The sequence below is a fragment of the Sciurus vulgaris genome (assembly GCF_902686455.1).
Source record: "Sciurus vulgaris genome assembly, chromosome: 11".
Lineage (NCBI taxonomy): Eukaryota > Metazoa > Chordata > Mammalia > Rodentia > Sciuridae > Sciurus > Sciurus vulgaris.
Window position 1 is genome coordinate 113,335,006 of NC_136472.1, and position 24,605 is coordinate 113,359,610.

Consider the following 24,605-nt stretch of genomic DNA (forward strand, 5'->3'; position numbering starts at 1 on the left):
ACAATAAAATATAAAGTTGTCAAAGGACTTGAATAAGCATTTCTCCAAAGAAAATATAAAATAGCCAATAAGCACAGGAAAGAATGTTCAACATCACTAATCATTAGGAAAATGCAGACCAAAACCACAAATAAAGACCACACCCATTAGGATGGCAATTATTTAAAAAAAGAAAAGACAATAACTATTGGAAAGAATATTGAGAAATTAGAATCTTTGTGCATTGCTGGGGGGGGAATGTAAAATTATTACAGTCACTGTGGAAAGCAGTTTGGCAGTTCTTTGTAAAATGAAACACAGAATTACTATATGATCCAGCAATTCCACTTCTGAACATAGACACACAAGACTTAAAAAGCAAAAATTCAAAACAATTTTGTACACTCATATTCATAATAATCTTAATCACATTAGCCAAAAGGTGAAAACAACTCAAATACCCACAAAAGTATGCATAGATAAGCCAAATGTGGTATATACTTATGATGTAATATGTTCAAGGAATGAAGGGAATGAAGTTTTGGCACAGGCTTCAACACCGATAAACCTTGAAGACATTATGCCAAGTGAAATAAGCCAGTCACAAAAGGACGAACACTGTGTGATGATTTCACTTATGTAAGGGCACCAAGAATGATCATATTCATAGGGAGATAAAGTAGAATGGGGCCAGGGAGGTAGAGGTTAATGGGTTCAGAGTTTCAGTGTGAAAAGATGAGAAAGTTCTGGAGATGCATGGTGGTTACAGTTGCACAACAGTGTGGGTGTGCTACCACTGCTGAACTTATTACAATAAAAAAAAAAAAAAGAAATCCTGAGAGTAAAGTCATCAAACTCATAAAATGATGGCACTGACTGCTGTGTGGGTCTCTGGGTCTTGGTCTCTTCACCTCATCAGTGAGGATAATGAAGACTTCATGGAGTGATTGTAGGACGGAAGAAGACAATTCCAGAACATCACTTAATAGCACACAATATTACCAATTATTATGCCACGTTCTGATTGAGGTGGGATAGAAGACATAGGGATAGGTAGGAAGGAAACATTCAGGACAAAACAAGAGTGTTCTTGATTTCAAGTCCACTTGCACATGGGTTGAAAGTCTAGATTTAAAAGTCACTTTAACATATCTTGATCTCGAACTGCACTATTAAATCAATTACTCAACCTTATCCACAAGTTCACCAATGTAGTACTGCGTTCACAAAGCAGAAAGCATCAAAAACAAAGAAGAAAAGAACCCCCATCCCGATAATGGTCAATGTGTCAGTAAATAACCTCCACTCCTATCCTGGTAACTTGTCCAGTTACCAATACAAAGGAGAACTGAACACCCTCTTAGGTCAGGTCCCTGTACTAATCTTATGTGTATAGTGCCTCTCCAACGCCTGCACCCTGCCCTGGGTCTCCAAGTGTGTATTTCTTTTTCTCTCAATAAATTCAATCTGTGGGGCTGCCATTGTAGCACAGTGGTAGAGCACTTGCCTACCATGTGTGAGGCACTGGGTTCAATCCTCAGCAACACATAAAAATAAGTAAATAAATAAATAAAATAAAGGTATTTATCCATCAACAACTTAAAAAATTTTTAAAATAAATTAATTCAACCTGTGCCTCACTTTGACCCATCCTTTAATTCCTTTAGGCAATGAAGTCAAGGACCCTCGTGACCTGAATTGAGGTCCACCTCCCTTTTCAGGGACCTCCTCAGGACCCACGTCCTGGTGATGTGAAGACATGTGCAGGGTAAGCAATGGCAAGGGGAGCATTTGAGAGGTAATTCCAGGTAAGGGACAGAGTAGGTGCAATGCCCAGGAAAAAAGAGAAAGCATGGCCTTTCTGACAGTTTAAAATGTTGAGAGCAGGAAGAAAGAAAAGGGCACAATGGAGAGTAAATGACCAGGGGTGAAGCTGGAGACCTAGTCAGAGGTTAGACCCCAAAGGGCCCCTGATAAGGGTTAAGGAGTTTGCACTTTATCTTGCAGATACATGGAAAATGTTTAAGTGAAAAGTGACCTCGTCAGATTTGTGCACTGAAAAGTTCACTCCACTACGGTATGGAGAAGACAGGGAGAGGAACACGGGAGGCAAGAGGCCTCTTCCAAGAGTGGCAGCCCAGCAGGCTGGCTCTACCACCTCAGAGGAGAAAGAGAGAAGCTAAGGAATTGTGAGGAATCAGGGAGGTGGAACGCGGAAGTGGAATGGAAGGGGATGGGCACGGGATTAGAACCGGAAGTGAGGGAGAGCAAGTGTTGGAGACAATTCTTCAGGTTCTAGCACAGGTAACTGGGTGGAAGGCAACTGCTTTTCACTGATATAGAGAAGTCGAAGCAGAAGAGTTGTTAGAAGAGTTGTTTCATTTGATGTTCCTGTGGGCCAGCCAGGCAGAGGTATTCAAAGTTTGAGAAGCCATTGTTTTGGACTGGCCTCTTGCCACTACACCCCACAGACCAGAACAAACCAGAATGGAGTTGCTTCTGCAAGGTGTCATGTAATCAAACTCAACTCTGAAATGGGGCAGTTTAAAAAGACCAGGCCAAGCATAGTGGCTCATACCTGTAATCTCAGTGACTTGGATGGCTGAGGAAGAAAGATCATAAGTTAAAGGAGACCCTGTCTTAGGAGAATATCATGCTAAGTGAAATAAGCCAAGCCCAAAAAAACCAAAGGCCGAATGTTTTCCCTGATAAGGGGAGAATGATATATAATGGGGGTGGAGTGAGAGAAAAATGGGGGAACTTTAGATTATGTAGAAGGAAATGAGAGGGAGGGGGGTATGAGAAATGGTGGAATGAGACATACATCACCCTATGTACATGTATGATTACATGAATGGTATGAATCTACATCGTGTACAGTCATAGAAACAAAATGATGTACCCCATTTGTGTACAATGAATCAAAATGCAGTCTGTAAAAAATTAAAAGATAGATAAAATAATAATTTAAAAATTTTTAATTCAAAAGACTAAGGATGTAGCTCAGTAGTAGAGCCTCCCTGGATTCAATCCCCAGTACCTTAACAAACAAACAACAGCAGCTGCCGAAAACCAGGAGATTAGCAGCAACAAATCAGAAGGAATACAATTTACTGAGTCAGGATAAGGAAGTCCCTGCCCTACCCAGGTTCTAACCCTACAAGGAAAGAACCTTCAAAATGATCAATCTGCTTTTTGTTCCTTGTTTCTACTTTCTTCAGCCCTTTTCTGCCTGTAAAACCAGCCTCCTCTCCCTCATATGTGGAAGCTAAAACAGTGGCACAGCAGCTCAGGAGGCTGAGACAGGAGGATCACAAGTTCAAAGCCAGCCTCAGCAACTTAGCAAGACAATGTTTCAAAATAAAAAGGACTGAGGATGTAGTTCAGTTGTTAAGCACTCCTGGGGTTCAATCCCTGGTATACACACACACACACACACACACACACACACACACACACACCAAACGATGATTACTAGAGGTTGTAAAGGGGGATGGGGCATGAATAAAGGGATTCTGGATTTGATTAGTGCTTCCTGAATACATGTGTTGAAATATCACACCAAACCCCATTAATATGTACAACTAATACATGTTAACAAAATGTAAAGTAACAACAACAACAAAAAAGAACCTCTAGGATGTTTTCCACTTCTAGAATCTCAAAAAAAAAAAAAAAAAATAGCCAATCCAAGGGGCAGGGGCTGGAGATGTGGCTCAGTTGGTAGAGTGCTTGCCTGGTATGCACAAGGCCCTGGGTTCAATCCCCAGTACCACAAAAAAGAAAAAAAAAAAAAAGCCTGTTTGATCTTCATGCTAAAGTTGTTTATCATCCTGTCTTCTTACAGGACTCAATGGGACAAATGGATCTAGGTTTTACAGACATCTCTGGGTTAGAGATGCCTGTCCAAGATCTTTAGTCCTTCTAGAAGGTAATTGAAGAAATGAGAATAAATGAGTAGAGTGGAAAAAGATAAGGTCCCAGGATAGAATCTAGAGATTGCACAATTTTTAAAGAGGACAAAAAGAGGAGCTGTCTTAAGAGACTGGATAAGTATGTCCAGATGAATGGAAAGGAGAAGGGAAAATCGATTACCAGGAGAAAATGGTGTCACAGAAGCCAAGGAAAGAGGGGTGTTTCAAAGACAAGCAAAATATACAAAATGTCAAATGCTGCAGAGTCTATGTAGTCACTAAAAGATCTTAATATTGGTGACTTTGGAGAAAGCAAGGTCCCAGAAGACTCACAAAGGCAAAGCCATCTCACAGGAGATTTGGGGACAAAAAGAAGTGTCAAAGAAGTAGTTTTCTCTTTATATCACAGACCTTTTAAAGGGGATCAGAGAAGGAAGTAACCTGAAAGAGACATAGATAGGGAGAGATTTTCTTTATTTTTTGTTTCATTTTTGATGCTGGGGATTGAACCTAGGGCTTTGTGCATGTTTGGCAAGTGCTCTACTGCTGAGCTGCACCCCAGCCTTTATTTGTTGATTTTAAGATAGGAAAGAAGCATGCACAAAACCCTAGGTTCAGTTTTTTAAATGATTTTTAAAAAGAGGGGGAAGAAAATGTTCAAATGCTTACAGATGGGGAATGAGATGGATCAGCTTATGTTATCTGCATCTACAAAAATGGCATAATGAATCACACTCTTAATGGGTGATTATAATGCATATTTTATTTAAATGCTTACAAAGATGATCCAGTAGATGGAGAAAGTGCCTCTTTATTGTTAGCAAGAAGTAAAGAAGGCTAGGGTGGTTCTGACTTGTACCTGTTATTCCATTGTCATGTTTCAAGTAACTCTTTCACAGTCCGTCTGTGAGTCCATCTGAGGTGTCACCGTTTGGAAGATAATTCACATGGCCAATGTAGATAAAGGGGATCCGAGGATGGGCACAGATATGGCTAACTTTGAGGAGGCAAAAGTGTTGGGATAGAAAGTTGAACTCTGTGTTTGTGAATAGTTTTTCCCTCTTCCATGAGGGCACACTCAGCTTATCTAGAGGTTTCCCCTCTATCTGTATGATAGGAAGAAAGTTCCTATTATGAGAAAGGTCCAAGAATGAAGGAAGGAGATGTGGGAGCAGAAGTCCTGAGGAAAGAGGAGGACAGGCACAGCTGTTGACAGGAAGGAGAGGGGAAACTGGCCAAAACCTAAGACGTGGAGATCAAGTAACACAATCATGTCTACCTAGCTAGTGATGCAGTTCAAAACCAGGCCTGCCAACTCATGAGTCAACTTCCGAGCCAACTTTGCCCTTTCTCCGCCACCAGCCTCCCTTCCCCGTTGGATTCCACCAGTCAGGTGGCACAGGTCACCATTGACCAGAAGCACCTCCCCATCCTCCCCACCACTACGAAGACACTTGAAGGAAAAGTAAATGAAATAAACATTAGGAGAGATTCTCTTCTCAGCATCTCTTCCAAAAGAAAAGGCTTGGTGGGAAAACACTTGGAAATTTTATCTCAAAATTTAGATAAAATTAACTTGTGCCAAAATATCATTTTGTTCCTTCCTCTTCCTAATATATTTTTTAAAAAATAGTTTTGAGCAACTACTGAGTGTCGAGCACTGTCTTCAGGAATTGAAGGGTGAAAAATGATAAGACCTTAATCCTCAAGGAGCTCTTAAACTAACAAAAATGATAATAATAAATAAGTCACATTTCCAGGTGATGTGCATAATGAAGTACATACCAAGTGAAAATGACAGCCCAAGAGGAAGGACAACTCTGTGTGAGAGCAGTGGGAAACCTTCTCTGAGAAGGCTAAATGCATATGCATCCTGAAAAATGAAGACCAGATGACAAATGAGCAGGTCCTGGGACCAAGTCCCAGAGTCAGGGGTGAGCTTGGAGGCCTGTGTAGGAACTTCAGGTCCTGTGCTAGAACATGGGAAGAGCATTCACTACCGATTTGTTAAATAGCTTCCTTTTAATATTTTTATATCTCATGACAACTTTAGAAAGCATTTTATTAATATTCCCATTTTACAGAGGAGGAAAATGAGACAAGGACACTCAGGAACTTGCCCAAGGTGACATGCCCAGAAAGCAGCATAGCGGGACTTTAATTCTGAACCCCATGATTCTTCCTCTACAAAACAAGCTTAGGATGAAAGAGGTAGCCAGGCATGGAGGCACACACCCGTAATCCCAGTAACTTGGGAAGCTGAGGCAGGAGGATCACAAGTTCAAGGCCAGCCTCAGCAACTTAGTGAGACCCCGTCTTCAAAAAAAAAAAAAAAAAAGGTCTGGGGATGTGGCTCAGTGGTTAAGCATCCCAGGGTTCAATCCCTGGTACCCAAGGGGGGAAAAAATGATGCAAATGATGCAAGAGGTAGAACTGCCAGGAAGAGCTATGGAAGGTGAGAGTCTTTTATCTCCATCGTGTTCAAGGTTTTTCATGAAATTCTAATAATTCCAGGGAAAGTCTAATAAGTTATGAAAATTTTTAACAAGAGTGAAAGGGGAAGGCAATGAGACTTATCAGTACTTTTTTTTTTTTTTTTTTTTCTAAAGGGAATAGGGATTATTACAGGGGTTTACACATAAGGATTTCAGCCTAGGTAAGCAAAAGTGGTTGCATGAAGCAGTCGCTGAATCAGATCAGTAAGAGGGGTGGAGGAGAATGTTGGTTAATTAATAGATGGAATCTCAAGGGCCACACCGTGCTAGGCTGAGTGGGGAAAAAGCTTCACTTTTTCCAACACCATCAAACGCCTTGCTCCATAAATACCACTGTACCTACCTCTGAAAACAGACATCAGCTTTAGGAGGAAAGCTGAGCTTGCAATTAGACAGCTTACAGGCCAACAGCAAGGGGAAGCGTACTATTCCAGCAAGACCTGACTTGCATCTCACCAGCAATTCTGTTTTCCCTGGCTCCACCTCAGCAGCTCTCTGTGCAGGGTCCTTGATTTACTGGAACTCCTCCTCCCATTCTTTATTTTCACAGCAGTCAGGGAAGAAAAGGATTCCAGACACACTGGTTTATGGTGTCATGGGCAGGTTGACATCACAGGTGGGAGAAGTGTGGAATCTAACTCAAGCAATAGGAAAGGGAGGCCTGTTCCCAGGCATAAAGGTGGACAAGAAAAAAGCACCACATCAGGGGTCTGATTCTTAAAACTGCAGAAAACCTTGGGGACCTGTTCCACTAGCATCTCCTGAATTGGCACTGGGACAAATGCCACTCCTTAAATGGGAAAAGCAAAAAGTTTCCAGACTCAAGAAAAAATGCTAGATTAAACAAAATGAAACACAGCTTGTTCTGTTTTTAGCTACAGTACATCTCAGAGTCTTTAATAGTTAACATGATTTTTCTACACCTTCCCTATTAATCTTTTCAAAACTTTCTGTTCACTGAAAATCTTGGGACAATATATCTCTTAGTGTGGTGTGCAGACTACCCAGGAACTGCCACTGATCCTCAAGAGATAAATATAAAAGCTGAGGGGCTGGGGAGATAGCTCAGTCGGTACAGTGCTTGCCTTGCAAGCACAAGGCCCTGGGTTTGATCCCCAGCACCCAAAAAACAAATATAAAAGCTGAGAGTAAGCATTTAAAGTTATTGTAAATATGTGACATTGCCACAACACTTAAGGCCACATCTGAGGATTCATTGGACTGGGTATAGAAGAGTATGCTTTTTGCAGATTGTGTGGCGGGAGGCATATGGCATGAGCCTTACACTTCTCATGCATATCTGAACCACTTATCAGTCCACCAGGAGTGGGAAAAAATTGGTCCTACACCAGAGTTTGCTGAGCACTGGTTTAGGAAACACAGATGGCCCCCATATTCAGTGTGCACAGGGGATGATGCCACCCACAGAGATAGTGACTTCAAAGTCAAGGTCACAAAGCATCAGTAGCAAAGGGCTTGACCCTAAGGGTTGCCAACTGGGAGCTAGACGGAAGAAGAACCAATTAAGGAATTCAAAAAATAAGAAAATAGGAAACTAATGTCAAAATGATTTCATGATGGTGATTCTGATTTTAAATGGCATCCAGCCTAGCAGGCTCCACCCAGCCCCGCCCATGATCCCAGCAGAGATGTAAAATGAAAACCAGAGTCAAATAGACAAAGCTAATGCCAAAATCCAGTAGAACTCTCCATGGTGAACTGGATTGAGGAAATCCAATCCTGAAACAGCACATAGATGAAAAAAGTGCAGATACAGTGAGTACCATGGGCGTGGCATTGCAGGAAGCTGAAGCAGGAGGATCACAAATTTGAGACCCATCTCAGCAACTTAGAAAGACCCTGTCTCAAAAAAAAAAGTTTTTAAAGACTGGGGACGTAGTTTAGTGGTAGAGCACCCCTGGGTTCAATCCCTAGTACTGCAAAACAGAAAATAAAAAGAAGCAGTTTGTAGCTCCCCACTCTACCTGGCATTGACTCAGACCTGGAAGTAGGCAGGTAACAAATGAGCAGCACTGGCCAAGTGTGTGACAATAAGTGAGTGGGGACTGTAGCAAGCGAGAGCACGTGTCTCCATCCACAGACCATCAGCTCCCCAGCTCCAGCCAGCTGTTGCTATGAGAAAAGGCAAGCCTAATATTTGTTCTTTCTTCCTTCCTTTTTTTTTTTTAACTTTTTAGTGTTATTTTTCATTTTAATAAAACTTTTGGTTTTGAGATACTTGTATTTTTATATGCAGCTATGAGAAATAGGCTGGGTGTGGAGGGGATTGTGAACTGAAATAGAATTCCATGCATGTATGATTTTGTCAAAATGAATCCAACTACTAATGTATAGCTATAAAGTTCTGATTTTTCTAAAAAACTAAGTAAATAAATAAATGAAAATAATAAAAGAAAAAGAAATTGACTGGGTGTTGTGGCACATGCCTGTAATCCCATCTACTTAGAAAGCTGAAGGAGGAGATAGCAAGTTCCTGGCCAGCTCACAACTTGGCAAGACCCTATCTCAAAATACAAACAAAAAAAAATTTTTTTTGTTTAAGAGTCAGGGTGTAGCTCAGTGTTGGTATACTTGCCTAGCATGCAGGAGGCCCTGGGTTCAGTCACCAGTACCTGGGGTGGGGGGAGGAGGGCAAGAGAGAAACGGAGGAATTAATTCCGAGAGGTCCCCTGTGCCCTTTACCCATTTCCCCCCATTGAGAACATCTCATAAAATCTAGTGCCATATCAAACAAGGACATTAACGTTGATTTAGTCAAGATACAGAACATTTTCATCACCAGAAGGATCCTGTCACATCTTTTTTAAAAAGCAGCAGAAAATCTGGATCTTTATGTGAGAAACCCCACTCTGTAAACATTGGCAATGAGTTCACATGTTTGTAAAACCCTGTGAATATTCATTATGTGATGTCACTTATATTGAGTTCAACACAGGCTAAATTAATCTCTGATGATAAAAGATAAGATAGTGGTCGTCCTTGGGGTGAGCACAGTGACTGAAGAGGGCACCAGGGTGGCTTCTGGGGTTCTGGACCTGCGATTTCTTGATCTCAGTGCTTGTCACACATGTGTGTTCAGTTTGTGAAAGTGCATCAGGCTGAACACTTCTGATTTGTGTACTTTTTTGAGGTATGCAAATAAAAACTTGACTGGAAAAAAAAAAAGATGCCATCTCTACAGTAATGATTTCATATTTTAATGAAAGTACACCAGAACAAAGAGAATTCCAAGCCATGAGACAGATGTGACATTCATATAAAACATTTATAAGAGTTTGCAGAAACAGTCATTAGACATTCACTGACTTCTTGAAAAAGGGTGCCCTCATCTGCCTTGCTCCACACAGTATGTGACACCCTATAGGTATTCAGTGGACATGTGAGGGAGGAAACAGCTCCGTCAGCAGAAGGGAACTGGAAGTGGAAGTGGAAGTTTTGCCTAAAAATGCTTGTTTCTTGACAAAGCCAAACCCAGGTTGTTACACCAAAAAGCACTCCCATTTTGGTTTTGGCCTACTTTATTTCTTTAGTATTTTTACAAAAATGGTTTGTAGTGATTTGTTTGTAACAGCCAATAGAATTTAACCATAGTACAAGTAATAAGAAACCCCAAATTAGCCAAGACTTTTAAATTTATGACTCTAGCAATAACCTATGAAAGACAATAGAATTTAGCAATAAAATCATTGGAAAAAGACTGAAGTGCTAGATTCATTTCTATTTTTGCATTTATATATGTTTTGCATTCTGTTTCTTTCCTCTAACATTTCTTCCTTACAGGTTTTTTGTTTGTTTGTTTGTTTCTTTTGGCACAAGGGATTCAACCCAAGGGTACTTTACCACTGAGTCACATACTTTTTATTTTGGGACAGGGTCTCACCAAGTTGCTTGGGGTTTTGCTAACTTCTTGAAGATGATCTTAAAGTCATCATCTTCCTTTCTGAGCTTCTCCAGGACACTGAGAGTACATGCACGGGGACACCACACCCTGCCCTACACTTTTCTTTTCTCTTATGGTAGGGTGTGGATGACCATATAATTTATTGTACAAATGGGGACATTTTGAATGTGAAAGTGACATTTTGCTATTTACTCTGAAAAAAAAAAAAAACAAGCATAAACCAGGGTTGTCCCAGACACAAGGGGGTACGATATCACCCTATTTTAAATATTCAGGTTCTCATTTCCATATTTATATAACAATGGGATAGGACCAAGTGACTTCTAAGGACCCTGCCAGCCCTTTACATTTTAAGAATCGACTGTTCTGATTTAAAATGCTTCACAGTAGCAATTAGGGAGACTGAGTCAGGAAGATTCAAGTTCAAGGTCAACCTGGGCAACTTAGAGAGACCCTGTCTTTAAAAAGATGGGGGCGGGGGTGCTGGGGATGTAGAGCGCCCCTGGGTTCAATCCCCAGAACTAGGGGAAAGGATAAAACAAAAAGCAAAGAAGTTTCACAGACTAGAAACCCCTATCCTCCTTAAAATCCAGCCACACTGAAATCCTCCCAGGGCACAGTGAGCGCTTGGCTTCCCGGTGAATCTGTTGAATGCTGCAAAACCACCTAAGTGCTGAGCCGGCGTCCCAGCCTGGCCGCCCTCCCCTCCATTTCCCTCCGAGGCCCGTGCCTTCGGGGCAACAAGCTGGTTGGACTCGTCGGCTCAGAAGTGCTACTGGGTGGAAAGGGAGTCAGCTGCCTGTCGGAGCGAAGGAGGTGTGAGTTTTCAGGTGAGTCAGGGCGGAAGCCCAGCTTCAGAAAGGGAGACTCGGGAACCCTCTCAGCCTCAGTGCTCAGTTCTTCCAATCGTTCCAGGGGCACCTGGCACCTGTCCTCTGAATGTCAGTCCTGCTGAACTACACGCTATACCCTAGCCCAGAGGAAAGCGGGAGGGAGGGTTTAAAAACAGACAAAGAAAAAAAAAGTTATTTAAAGTTGTTGTCAAAAGTTTTTATTCCAATGATGCTGACATTCTTTCAAACATTCCTAGAATGACTCTTTTGAATTTGCCTTAGAAGCTTGATTTTTTTTAAATCCTTCATGATGGCAAATCTTCATGCTTTGAGAGTGGGCTCGATTTTCTGATACATTGAAAAGTCAGATCCAAAATCCAAATCCAAAAGCAGAAAAGTAAATGACCAAACTGGGCACTGATTATAAAATCTTAAGAATGATGACCTTGTGAAGTATATAAATGGTCCCTGAGGATTATTTAAAAGATAAATGCCCTAAAACTTATTTTGTGCATAACCAAGGTAAGAGTATAATCCCCTGGGGCTGGAGTTGTGGTTCAGTGGTAGAGTGCTTGCCTAGCACATGTGAGGCACTGGGTTCAGTCCCCAGCACCATATTAAGAAAAAAAAAAAAAAAAGAAACCTACATAAAGAGGGTATTGTGTCGTATACAACTAAAAATATTTTTTTTAAAAAGAGTATAATCCCTCAGAATTATCCAGTTATAGGTATACATTAACTGACGCTTTTCTTTTGTGGCTTAAGTCCTTTCATGATCTGGCTGCTGCCCACTGTCCAGTCCCTCTTCCCCTATTTTCCAGGCTCTTTAAACCTTATTTTTTATCATGCGAAATTAATTATTTGCTTATGCTTACCTCCACGTATTTGCACATACTGTTCTGTTTACTCTGTCCATCTGGTAACCTTCATTTGTCTTTCAAAGTTGAGCTTCCATTCAGGGAAATCTTCCCTCACCCCTGGAGCAAGAGTTAATAGTTCCCTTAGCACCTTGCGACACTTTTATTATAGTCCTTGCAATACACTGTCATTATTGTTTACGTGTCTGCCTCCGCTCTAGACTGAGTCCCTTAAGGGCAGGGCCTACGTCCTGTTCTGTGTATCCCCAGCAACTGACACTGCTAACCACACAGTAGAACCTCCCTATACCTTTGTTAAAGAGTCCCGGCACTCAAGGAACCTTGTCTCCTGGGTACCCCACACCTCAGCGACACTAGCAGCATAGAGCGCCCTCTAGTGGAATATAGAGGAGCTACAAGGATAAAGACCTAAAACAATCGAGCTTTCACTTGATTTATTTTTGCACTCAAGTGAAGATATGGAGCAAGAGCTTCCCTCTTTCCACTGCTTTCAGTCTAGGAGCAACCACTAAAAAAGGGGAGCAAAGAGAATCTGTAATACACACTATTTACAATGTATACCATATATTTTAAATAATAATTTTCAGAATGTGTCTCCTAATTTGATTCATTCACTTTAAGTTTTAATTATTGAATCCATGACCAAGAATGGTACTGTGTTGGAGTGTGAAACCTAGAATGTGGGACATGCCTATTCATTCATTTATTTGATAAATACTGTTTTAATTGAATAATAAAACAGGTTGAGGGCTGGGGTTGTGGCTCAGTGGTAGAGCACTTGCCTAGCATGTGTGAGGCACTTGGGTTCGATCCTCAGCACCACGTGAGTAAGTAAATAAATAAATAAATAAAGGTATTGTGTCCATCTACAACTAAAATAATTTTTTTTTAAAAAAAGGCTGGGGCTGGGGCTGGTAGAGTGCTTGCCTTGCGTGCACCAAGGCCCTGGGTTCGATCCCCAGCACCGCATAAAAAAAAAAAAAAAAAAAGGCCGAATACTGTTGAAAAAACATCAGAAGATGTCATGTTTGACTATAAGGGACTCACAGTCTGGATAATAGAACCTTCCATCCGCAAAGGATTGGAATACATGACATCACTTAATTCTCACTACTTTATTTTACAGATGAAGAAAATGAGGATGGTAAAGATGAATAAACAGAAAAACTAGGGCTTAATGTGGGAGTAATGTCTCTAAATCCAAAGTATTCCTTGCAGATTCACATTGTGCCCCACAATATCAAAGCGAAAAATATTTTAGCATTTTACTATGGAAAAATTCCAAACATATACAAAGGTAGACAAAATAGTATAATAAAACCCATGTGCCCATCATCAGTCCTAATTACCACCAACCCCTAATTTCCAATTATATATATATTCTTTTTTTTGAAGCAGCAGAAATTTATTGGCTCATAGTTCTAGAGACAAATATTCCAAAATCAAGGTGTCAGCAAGGTCATGCTCTATTTGACAGCACTACGAAAGGATCAGTCCCATGCCTCTCTCCTAGCTTCTGGTAGCTTTAGGTGTTTCTTGGCTTGTAAATGTATAATTCCATTCCAAAGCCACCTTCTTCTTATATGTTTTCACATTGTCTTCATTCTATGTGGGTATGTATTTCTGTATCTGTACTTCCCCCCACTGAGAGCAGGTGGCTGTAGTTCTCCAGCATTACATCTTGATACAGGCATCTCTGTGTAGAGTCCAATTGCTGCCACTCCTCTCTACTGAAGTCCACAGTCACATCCTCAAATGACACTGGTATCTCACAGGCTTTGCCATGTCTCCCTTGCTGGGGCAAGTCCCGGCTGGCTGCCATGTTCACACTGAACTTCAACCTTGGGGTTCTCTTACTGACAATGCCACTCTTCCAAGGATCTCCAAGTTTGGTAGGATCCATAGACTCAACTGGAGCTGCTGGGATCAGGAAGATGATCCTACAACCTTCATTAAGGGGTCTCGTCCAGGGACACTGCAGAGGCTCCAAGAAACCTGAGCCTCAGTCATTTCTTGTTCTTCTTGGGAAAAGACAAATTCAGAGATCTCTTAAGTCAGAGCTGAGGGAGGTATGGGACTATGAGGCTGCCACGCATTGTCTCTACAGGCTCCACGCTTGGCTTTACAGTTCCCCATTGTCCAATTATATTTTTATCTACCTGTCCAGCATTATTTTGAAACAAATTGAAGATGTCATATCATTTTGCCCATAAATATAACATCTGTTAAAAGATAAGCTTTGGGCCAGGTGTGGTGGTGCATGCCGGTAATCCCAGCAGCTTGGGAGGTTGAGGCAGGAGGATCGAAAGTTCAAGACCAGCCTCAGCAATTTAGCTAGGCCCCAAACAACTTAGTGAGACCCTGTCTCAAAATAAAAACTTAAAAAGGGCTGTGGTTATAGATCAGTAGTAAAGCTCCCCTAGGTTTAATTCCTAGTAAATTATTACATTATATTATATTACATTATTATATTATATTACATTAATTATTATTACATTATTAAATCAAATACCTAGTGCCAAAATTGTCAATTGTATTCCTCAGTATCTGTGGGGAATTGATTCCAGGACTAAAATTCATGAATGCTCAAATTCCTTATATAAAATGGCAAAATATTGGCTTATAACCTATGCACATCCTCCTGTATTTTTTAAATCATCTCTAGATTACTTATAATACCTAATACAATGTAAATGCTATGTAAGTAGTTGTATTGCTTAGGGAATAATAACAAGCAAAAAAGTCTGTATAGGTTCAGTACAGAAGCAATTTTTCTTTTAAATATTTTCAATCAGCAGTTGGTTAAATTTGTAGATGCCAACCTGGGAATACTGAAGGCCTATGATAGTTCATAAATGTTATAAAATATTTTTAGCCTACTCATTTGAATTAAGATCCAAATAAAGTCTAAAATGTGCAGTAGGTTGATATATTTCTTCTGTCTTTGTAAGTTCCCTTTCATTTCTTTTTTATTGCTTTGCAATTTACATTTAAAGAAACTAGGTCATAGTCTGATAGAATTTTCCAAGTATGTTTGTTTGTTTTATCCAAATCATCATGATGTTAATATGTTCCTCCATACTTGCTATAAATTGGCATTGGATTGGCACTGAGTGATTCTCAGTCATTAGCAGGTATTAGAATCACCCTATGGTTGTTAGGACAAGTTGCAGAGCCCCACCCTCAGAGTTTCTGATTCTTGTCTGGGATGAATTCCTAAAATTTGCATTTCTAACAAGTTTCTGTGAGACAATGACCACGCCTTGAGAACCGCTGATGTAAACTAGCCTGAAGCCCAGTCAGATTCCAGTTTAGCTTTTCCAAAGCATGACTACCTCAGATGGTGTTGTGTTTGTCCTACTGGGGTACGTAGTGTGATGTTTTTATACATACCGATGTGTTCTTTGTGATGTTAGCAGACTTTGATGCTCAATGCCTACACCCATTCATTCATTCATCAGGTGTTGCAAAATGCTGTTATTCTATCGTTCCTACTTCATTTACCAGCTAGATTATTTCTAGGAAGAAAAACTCTCTCATCTACTAATTTCTCCTACATCCCACTTGACATACAAATGGCCCATGTGACATGACATGCATGGAGCTCATAGATGGCTTAAATATACGTTCAATTTTCCAGGAATGAAACTACCATACAATTTGAAGAAAGATTGATTCATTCAGAACTTCATCGATAGTTGTTCAGTTTGGAAAGTCACATCACATCACTAGATCCCCTGTGGTATTTGGGATCCCGGTGGGATAGTTCATACAAGAAAGTTGGTTTATTAGCAACTTCCAATGATTAGCATACACTGTGTGAGTGCAACTTGGTACAACTTTTTAGGAGGGCAACTTGAAAATATTTGTCTTAAATTTCAACTGCACATATCCTTTGGTCTGGCAGTGGCTCTTTCTGGAGCTCACCTGCAGATGTACTTGCTTGCAGTGTATCTGATGGATGTTTGTTACATTAGAGTTGGGAGGGGTTGTTTGGTGACTACAGAATTCAGTTTGGCAAGATGAAAAAAGCTGTGGAGGTTGACTTCCAATAATGTGAATGTGCTCAACACGACTGAACTGTACACTTAAAATTGCGAAGATGGTCTATCATTTGTATTTTACCACATTTTTTAAAAATCTGAAAAAAAAAAAAAAAAAAAAAAACAGGCCACTGCTTAGGGATGACACACTGGCTAGAACCTGAGAGGAGATAGCAACCATTTGGGACTCCAGAGGGGAAAATATGATTCGGTACAGTTTTAGTAAACAGGGCCTCAGACAGGCTGGAGGTTTGTGGTGCAGGTTGAGTGAGGGCAAAATTTGGAAGAGCAGACACCTCAAGTCAAGAATACACACGTCTAACCAGGTACGGTGGCACACACCTGTAATCCCAGCAATTCAGGGGGCAGAGGCAGGAAGATACAGAGTTCAAAGCCAGCCTCAGCCACTTAGAGAGGTCCTAAGCAACCCAGAGAGACCCTGTCTCAAAATAAAACATAAAAACATAAAAAGGGCTGGCATGTGGTTAAATGTCCCTGGGTTCAATTCCCAGTACCAAAAAAAAATAAATAAATAAATAAATAAAATACTTGTGTCTATAATGCTGATTTCCCTGTCAGTTGCTTCCTCCTTCTGTTCATTTTAGGAAGAAAGTGAAGTGAACCAGGAAGGAGGAAGGCTTCAGAGTAATGACTCTCAGCTGAGAATCTCAGCTATTCACTAAGGGGTATTTTGGAAATGTGAGGAATTATTTGCGTGGGATGCTAAAGCAGTTGGAGGCTATAAATGCTGGCATCTAGCGATGCAACAGGGCAGTTCAATTCAAAGAATTCTCCTGTATTCCACATGGCATTCAAATGGCCCATGGGACACGAGTATTAAGCTTATAGATGGTTTGGGTTTTTTTCTTGTTTGTTTTATTTTGCTTGTTTGTTTGTTTTGTTTTTTTGGTACTAGAGATTGAACTCAGGGGCACTTGACCACTGAGCCACATCCCCAGCTCTATTTTGTATTTTATTTAGAGACAGGGTTTCACTGAGTTGCTTAGCTCCTTGCTTTTGCTGAGGCTGGCTTTGAACTCCCAATCCTGCCTCAGCCTCCCAAGCTGCTGGGATTACAGTCATGCGCCATCACGCCTACCTCATAGATAGTTTTAATGTTCATTCAATTTTCCAGGAATGCAATTACCATACAAGTTGAAGGAAGATTGATTCGTTCAGAACTTCATCAATAGTTGTTCACCATTTTGGAAAATTACATCACTAGACCTCCTGTGGTATTTGGGTTACCTGCCTCACCCAGTTTTCTGCATTTCTTTGAAGCAGAGTATTCACATTGATTACACATATGCAGGTGAGCACCTGACACTTTTATTGTCTTCTAATGTAGTCACACCAAAGGATTTGTTTTGTTACGACCTTCTTTATATTTTTCTTTATTTAGAGCATCATCTGGATCAGGGTAGAAGCTACGTGTATGGGTGGGTTTTCTTTTCTATGATTTCCATTCAAAACAATAAAAGAGACATAATAAAATAGTTGTTATAGAAAGGGACACTTGAGTGGAGCAGCCAAATGTCCCTCTGGGATAACCTCTTATTATTTCAGGCTGTGCCATCCCAACTGACTGGGAACTATTTGGTGCTGGAGAGGAAAGGACCCTAAATTAAGGACAGACCTGGGTACAGAAATATGAAAGATAACAAAAGCAAGATGGGTATGTCGATATGCTGATATTAAAAAACATACAAATTATATGTATACCTATTTGAAAATTGGTATTAATTATCCTGTCTTTTGAAAATACTATCTTTAGCTGGTTATATAAGTTTTACATATTCATTACAGAAAATTTCAAATATGTAGAAAAGTATAGGAAGAAAATTCAAATTGCTCTATTTATATTCATGGGCCATCTTTGTAGGCATTTTGCAATAAATTTTTTCCAGTCATTTTCCTAAATATGCCTCATAATTTATTTGGCAAAAATTCTACTGAGAAACTCTATGTTACATTGTTAAATAGAATTGATCCTGAAATTTCATTTACATTTAACTTGTAAATTCCTTTTGGTTTATAATTATATAAGAGATATATAACGGATCCATGCCTAGTTTTATGTATTATTTAAGAAATAACTCCCATGAAATCACATCTCTTCCAAATAAATCAAAGCTCCACTCTCTGCTCTCCTTCACTGCAAAACTTCTCAAAAGAGTTTTCTATGACTCTACCTCCTTTCTTTCCTCTCATTATGTCAATATTCTTTAGTAAAGAAATGTAAGGTGGCACATGCCTGTAATCCCAGCAACCCAGGGGGCTGAAGCCAGGAGGATCATAAGTTCAAAGCCAGCTTCAGCAACTTAGCGAGGCCTTAAGCAATTTAGCAAGACCCTGCCTCAAAATAAAAAATAAAAATGACTGGGGAGGGCTGGGGCTGTAGCTCAGTGGAGGAGCACTTGCCTCACACATGTGAGGCACTGGGCTTGATCCTCAGCACCACATAAAAAAATAAATAAAGATATTGTGTCCATCCACAATTAAAAAAATTTTTTTTTAAAAAAGGAGTGGGCTGGGGATGCAGCTCAGTGGTTAAGCACCCCTGGGTCCAATCCCTGGTACTAAAAAAAAAAAAAAAAAAAAAAAAAAAAAATATATATATATATATATATATACACACACACACACACACACACACAAATATATATACATACACACACACACACACACACATATATATACACGTACATATATATATGGTTTTTAAAAAATCAATTTTATGAAGTCTTAGAATGAAAAACAAAATCCAAAACCAATCCTACGCCTCTTCATTTTACTGGGTGGGTATGTATTTTTCTTTTTTAATTTATTTGTATTGTAAACAAATGGGATACATCTTGTTTCTCTGTTTGTACATGAAGTAGAGGCATACCATTTGTGTAATCATACATTTACCTAGGGTAATAGTTTTTGATTCATCTGTTAATTTTTTTTCCTTCCCCCTCACCCCTCCCTGGGTGGGTATATATATGTGCATTTCTTTTTTAGGTACCAGGCATTAAACCCAGAGACACTTAACCACGAAGCCACATCCCCAGCCCTTTTGTATATTTTATTAGAGACAGGATCTCCTTGAGTTGCTTACGGCCTTGCTAAATTGCTGAGGCTGACTGAACTTGCCATCCTCCTGCCTCAGCCTCCCCAGTCACTGGGATTACAGGCATAAGTTGCCGCACCTGGCTTCATTTCTTTTTTAAAGCATGCTTTACATACAATAAAATGCACCCATTTCAACCATACAGTTCACAGGAGTTTTAATAAATGCATACACTCATGTAGCTACCACCCCAATCAAATTACATAACATTTCTATCACCCCTAAATTCCCTCAAGGCTCTTTGCAATAAATCCTCCACCTACCTCCTGCCCAGGCAATAAATAATCTCCTTTTTAGAACTATAAATTAAATTTTGCCATTCTAGAATTTCATATAAATGGAATTATGTAGCACATGCTCTTGCATCTGGCTTCTTTTGCCTAAAATAAGGTTTTGAGATTCACCCATGTTGTTGCACTTATCAAAGTTTTGCTCCTTTTCATTGCTTAACCATAGTCTATTATGTGAACATGATGTGATTTATTTATTTATTCATCTGTTGTTGGGCTATTTTCAGGTTTTGGCCATTATGATAAAAGCAGCCATGAACAATCATATGTGTATCTTTTTCTGGATATACGTTTTCATTTCTCCTGTGTAAATGTGTAGAAATACAATTGCTGCTGAGTCAACATAAAAGCATATTAACTTTATAAGAACTGACGGTTTTGCCATTGTCACATCCAGTAGCACTGCACACTCCCACCAGCAATGTACCAGAATTCTAGTCACTCTACACCCTCTCCAACACTTACTGTTGTCAGTCATCCTAAAGTTTAGGCATTCTAGTGGATAATTAGTGGTATTTCATTGTAATTTGAATTTGCATTATAAAGATATTGAGAATATTCTCGTATGCTTGTTGACTATTTGTGTGTCTTCCTTTGTGAAATGTCTATTTATATCCTTTGTCCAATTTTCTTTTTCTTTTTCAGCACTGAAGATTGAACCCAGGTCCTCAAACATGCCAGGCAATTGTTCTACCACTGGACTTCATCCCCAGTCCTTTTTATTTTTTATTTGAGATAGTCTTGCTGGGATGTTCAGGCTGGTCTTGAGCATGCAATTTTCCTGACTCAGACTCCTGAATTACTGCAATTCCAGGCATGTGTCCTTTGCCCAATTTTTAATTGGGTTATTTGTCTTTTTATTAAGTAGTAAGACTTGTTTATATATTTAGGATACAAGCTTTTTGTCAGACATATAAATTGTGAATCCTTTCGCCCAGTCTCTTTTCCTTTTCATTTTCTTATGTCTTTCAAAAAGCAAAAGTTTTTTAATTCTGTCAAAGTCTAATTTATTCTTTTTCCCTTTTATGATTACTATTTTTGTGTCCTAAGATATCTTTGACTACTCTAAAATCATAGCGATGTTGTCATATCTTTTCTTCTAAAAGTTTCATAGTTTAAGCTTTTACATTTAGATCTGATTCATCTCGGGTTAATTTTTATATACAGTTTGAGGTAAGGGTTACAGTTCATGTTTTTTCCTTACAAATATCTATCTAGTTTTTCCAGGACCTTGTGTCAAAAAGACTATCTTTTCCCCCATTGTACTATCCTTTCACCTTCACTGAAAATCAGTTGATTATATGTGTTAGTACCTATTTCTGAACCCTTTATCCTGCTCTATTAAATTAAATTCCATGCATGCTAATTTCAGCAATGCACTTTGAAATATCCCAAAAATCAAAAATAAATCAGTGGAAATGAGAATACATATTAACTGAGTAAGTAGAATACAACATACTTAAATTCATGGAATGTTGCACTTGTCTGTAATCCCAGCAATTCAGGAAGCTGAGACAGGAGGGTCACAAGTTTGAGGCCAGCCTCAGCAGTTGAGTGGGACCCTCAACAACTTAGCAAGACCCCATCTCAAAATAAAAAATGAAAAGGACTGGAGATATATCTCAGTGATAAAGCATCCTAGCAGCAATAATAAAATAAAATTAAAATAAATAAAAATTTAAAATTCACAGAAAGTTGTCAAAACAGTACCTGTTTATAGGTCCAAATGCATATACAGATGTTCCTCGATGTACGTTCTGATAACCCCATTAAGAATTAAAAAATCACTAGTTAAAACTATATTTAATACACCTAACCCACCAAGCACCTTAGGTTAGCCTAGCCTGCCTTAAACATGCCCAGAAGATTTGTGTAGAAATTTTGTCCAATTTCAGGCTAATGCAAATCTTCTGTATTGAGTATCTCATGTACACACCATAAACAGGTATTTTGTAGATGGGATGGGATGTGAAAACATAAAACACACTATCCAAAAACCACTAGCAACACAGTATACTGTGCAGTTATCAGTTGGGCAAGTACTCATTTCACTGGCTCAGGAAGAGATCAAAATTTTAAATTTGAACTAAGTACCTTGGTGCATGCCTATAATTCCAGGGACTTGGGAGGCTAAGGTAGGAAGATTACAAATTCAAGGCCAGCTTCAGCAACTTAGCAAGGCCCTAAACAACTTAGGAAGACCCTGTCTCAAAATAAAGGGAGACTTAGCTCAGTAGTAAAGAAAGAATACCCGGGTTCCATTCCCAGTACAAAAATTTTTTTTTATTTGAAATATGATTTCTCCTGAATATATATTGCTTTCACATTATCCTAAATTCAAAAAATTATAAGTCAAATGATCATAAGTCAGAGATAGTCTGCGTATTAGGAAGCAGTCTTCACGTGGAGAAATCCGAGAGCCCAGATAGCCTCCCCGGTTAATCCAATTAATCAATGAAAGCAACAACCTCATAAAACCTTTCCATACTTTAACAAAAGAAAGAGCATTTCCCCACTAATTTTATGAATCTAATTAAACTTGATACCAAAACTTAACAAGGACATTCAAGAAAAGGAAAATTACAGGCCAGTATCACACATGTATGTACATGAAAAATATTAAAAGAACTATTAAAGACAAAACCTAGTAGTACACAGAATTTATTTATAGGATTTATTCCAGAAATACAAGGTTAGTTTAACATTAGAAAATCAAACAATATACTTTACCAACTCACAGAATAAAGTAGAAATATCATTGATTATCTTATAGCAAAATAGGCATATAATGCATTTGCCTATTTATGATTAAATTCTTTGTAAACCAGGAAGAGAATGGAACGTGTGTGTGTGTGTGTGTGTGTGTGTGTGTGTGTGTGTGTGTGTATAACACACACTGGGGATCAAATCCAGGACCTTGTGCATGCTGGGCAAGTGCTGTCTCACTGAGCCACACTCTCATCCCTGGAAGTGACTTTCTCAATATCCTAAAGATATTTCTATGAAAAAGAAGAGGGAAAACCCTACATCGAACATCATATCTCATGATGAAATGCGATCAGGAATGAGACAGGAATTCTTGCCCTCATCATTTTATTCAACATGTGGTATAGTCAAGAAAAAAAAAATAGAGTGGAAAGTTTCTCAGATGACATGATTCTGTACATAAAAAATGCATCATAATTTAGAGTTAAATTATGAGAATTAGTCAATGAATTTAGTAAAGTTTCTGTATGTAAGGTCAATATGTTAGAGAGAGGTTTGATCAGTGTTATGGTCTGGATATGAGGTGTCCCCCTAAAGCTCTTGTGTGAGATGATGCAAGAAGATTTAGAGGAGAAATGATCGTGTTGTGAGAGCCTTAATATAATTAGTGTGTTAATCACCTGACAGGGATTAACCAGATGGCAACTGCAGGCAGGTATGTTGTGACTGGAAGAGGTGGGTTGCTGGGGGCATGCCTTTGGGCTATGGATTTTGTCCTTACTGAGTGGATCTCTCCCCCTCTCTCTCTCTCTCTCTCTCTCTCTCTCTCTCTCTCTCTCTCTCTCTCTCTCTGTCCTTCCTGGTATGATATTCTGAGCTGCTTTCCTGTGACGTACTCTTCTGCCATGATGTTCTGCCTTACCTTGAGCCCTCAGCAATGGAGCCAGCTGTCTATGAACTGGGACCTCTGAAACCATGAGCCCCAAAATAAACTTTTCCTCCTTTAAAATCGTTCTTGTCAGGTCTTTTGGTCACCGCAGCAAAAAAAAACCTGACTAAAATAATCAGAGAAGAAAAGCCATAGGAATGACACAGAATAAATGATTTATTTTAGAGGTTTGACCTTATACAATTGGGAGCTAATAAAAGAGTATCCATTTGACTGCTTCTTCTGCAACTGGTTCTGAGCCTGTACTCACAGAGGAGGTGGCCAGGCAGGAAAGATGGACATGAATTGGAAAAGAGAAAGGACAACTGGAACCCACAAGGATAAGTCTAGAGCCTATTTTCTCTCACTCTCACCAGAACTCACATTAACCTTATCCATTCTCCAAGCCTCCAGCCTCACTGCCATAGACCACCTGCCATGGAACCACAGTCACGCTTAGCCCAGTATCTGAAGGAGCCAAAAGAAAAGATCCCACAGGAACTCAAGGAGATGTGCTACTAGCTGCCGCTCAGACCAGCGAGGCAAGCCAGTAGATCTGCAAAAACTGGCTTGAGCTGCAGAAAGCCCTGATCTACGTCAATCTTTGGAGTAAACATCATTACTGCTTTACTTTTGCCTTGGGAAATTGGGCCAATCTTCACCTGTGGCTAACCATAACCAGAAATCTTTACTCACAGTATGCAGAACTTCAATTTATTTCTATATACTTGAATCGAATAGGAAATGAAAATATTTTAAATATCACTTATAATAACATCAATAACATAACATGCCTAGGCCTAATTCTAACAAAAGGGATTCAAAAGCTCTACAAAGAAAGTTATAAAACGTTAAAGACATGAAGGACTTCTAAATAAATGGAGATTCTAAATAACATGTTCATGGAACTGAGGACTCGGTATTATGAACATGTCAATTTTCCCCAAACCCATTTTCAGATTCAATGTAAAACTAACAAAATTGTCAAAAAAGAAATCTCAACAATTTTTTTAATTATTAGAATGTAACAAGCTGTTTCTAAATTTTTTTTGTGTGTGGTGCTGGGGATTGAACCCAGGGCCTTGTGCTTATAAGGCAAGCACTCTACCAACTGAGCTATATCCCCAGCCCCTGTTTCTAAATTTAAATGGGAATGCAAAGGGCTGAAAGTGCCAAAGAAGAAGAAGGAGGAGAGGAAGAAGGAGTCTAAGAAAGAGAAGAGGGGGAGAAATGATAGGTTCATATCAATTAATCACGAAATTCCATCAAAGTGTGAGAGCTAGAGGCCCTCCTTCCTCAGCAGCATGTAAAGAGGACCTCATCTCCCTCAGTCAGAAGACAGACTGAGCCCCCACAGAAGTTTGTTTGTTTGTTTGTTTGTTTGTTTGTTTGTTTGTTTGTTTTGTACCAGGGATTGAACCCAGAGTCACTTAACCACTGAGCTCCATCCCCAGCCCTTTTTACTTTTTTATTTTGAGACAGCAAGTTGCTGACACTGGCTT

General features: G+C 39.5%; 1 long non-coding RNA gene across 1 annotated transcript; it reads left to right on the top strand.

Annotated features, from left to right (window-relative positions):
* Positions 1-10,344: 10,344 nt before the first annotated feature.
* LOC306640305 lies at positions 10,345-23,005 on the top strand. Its single transcript, XR_013757793.1, has 3 exons — positions 10,345-11,140; positions 17,200-17,376; positions 20,115-23,005. It is a non-coding gene; the product is annotated as an uncharacterized lncRNA (long non-coding RNA).
* The last annotated feature ends 1,600 nt before the right edge of the window (positions 23,006-24,605 follow it).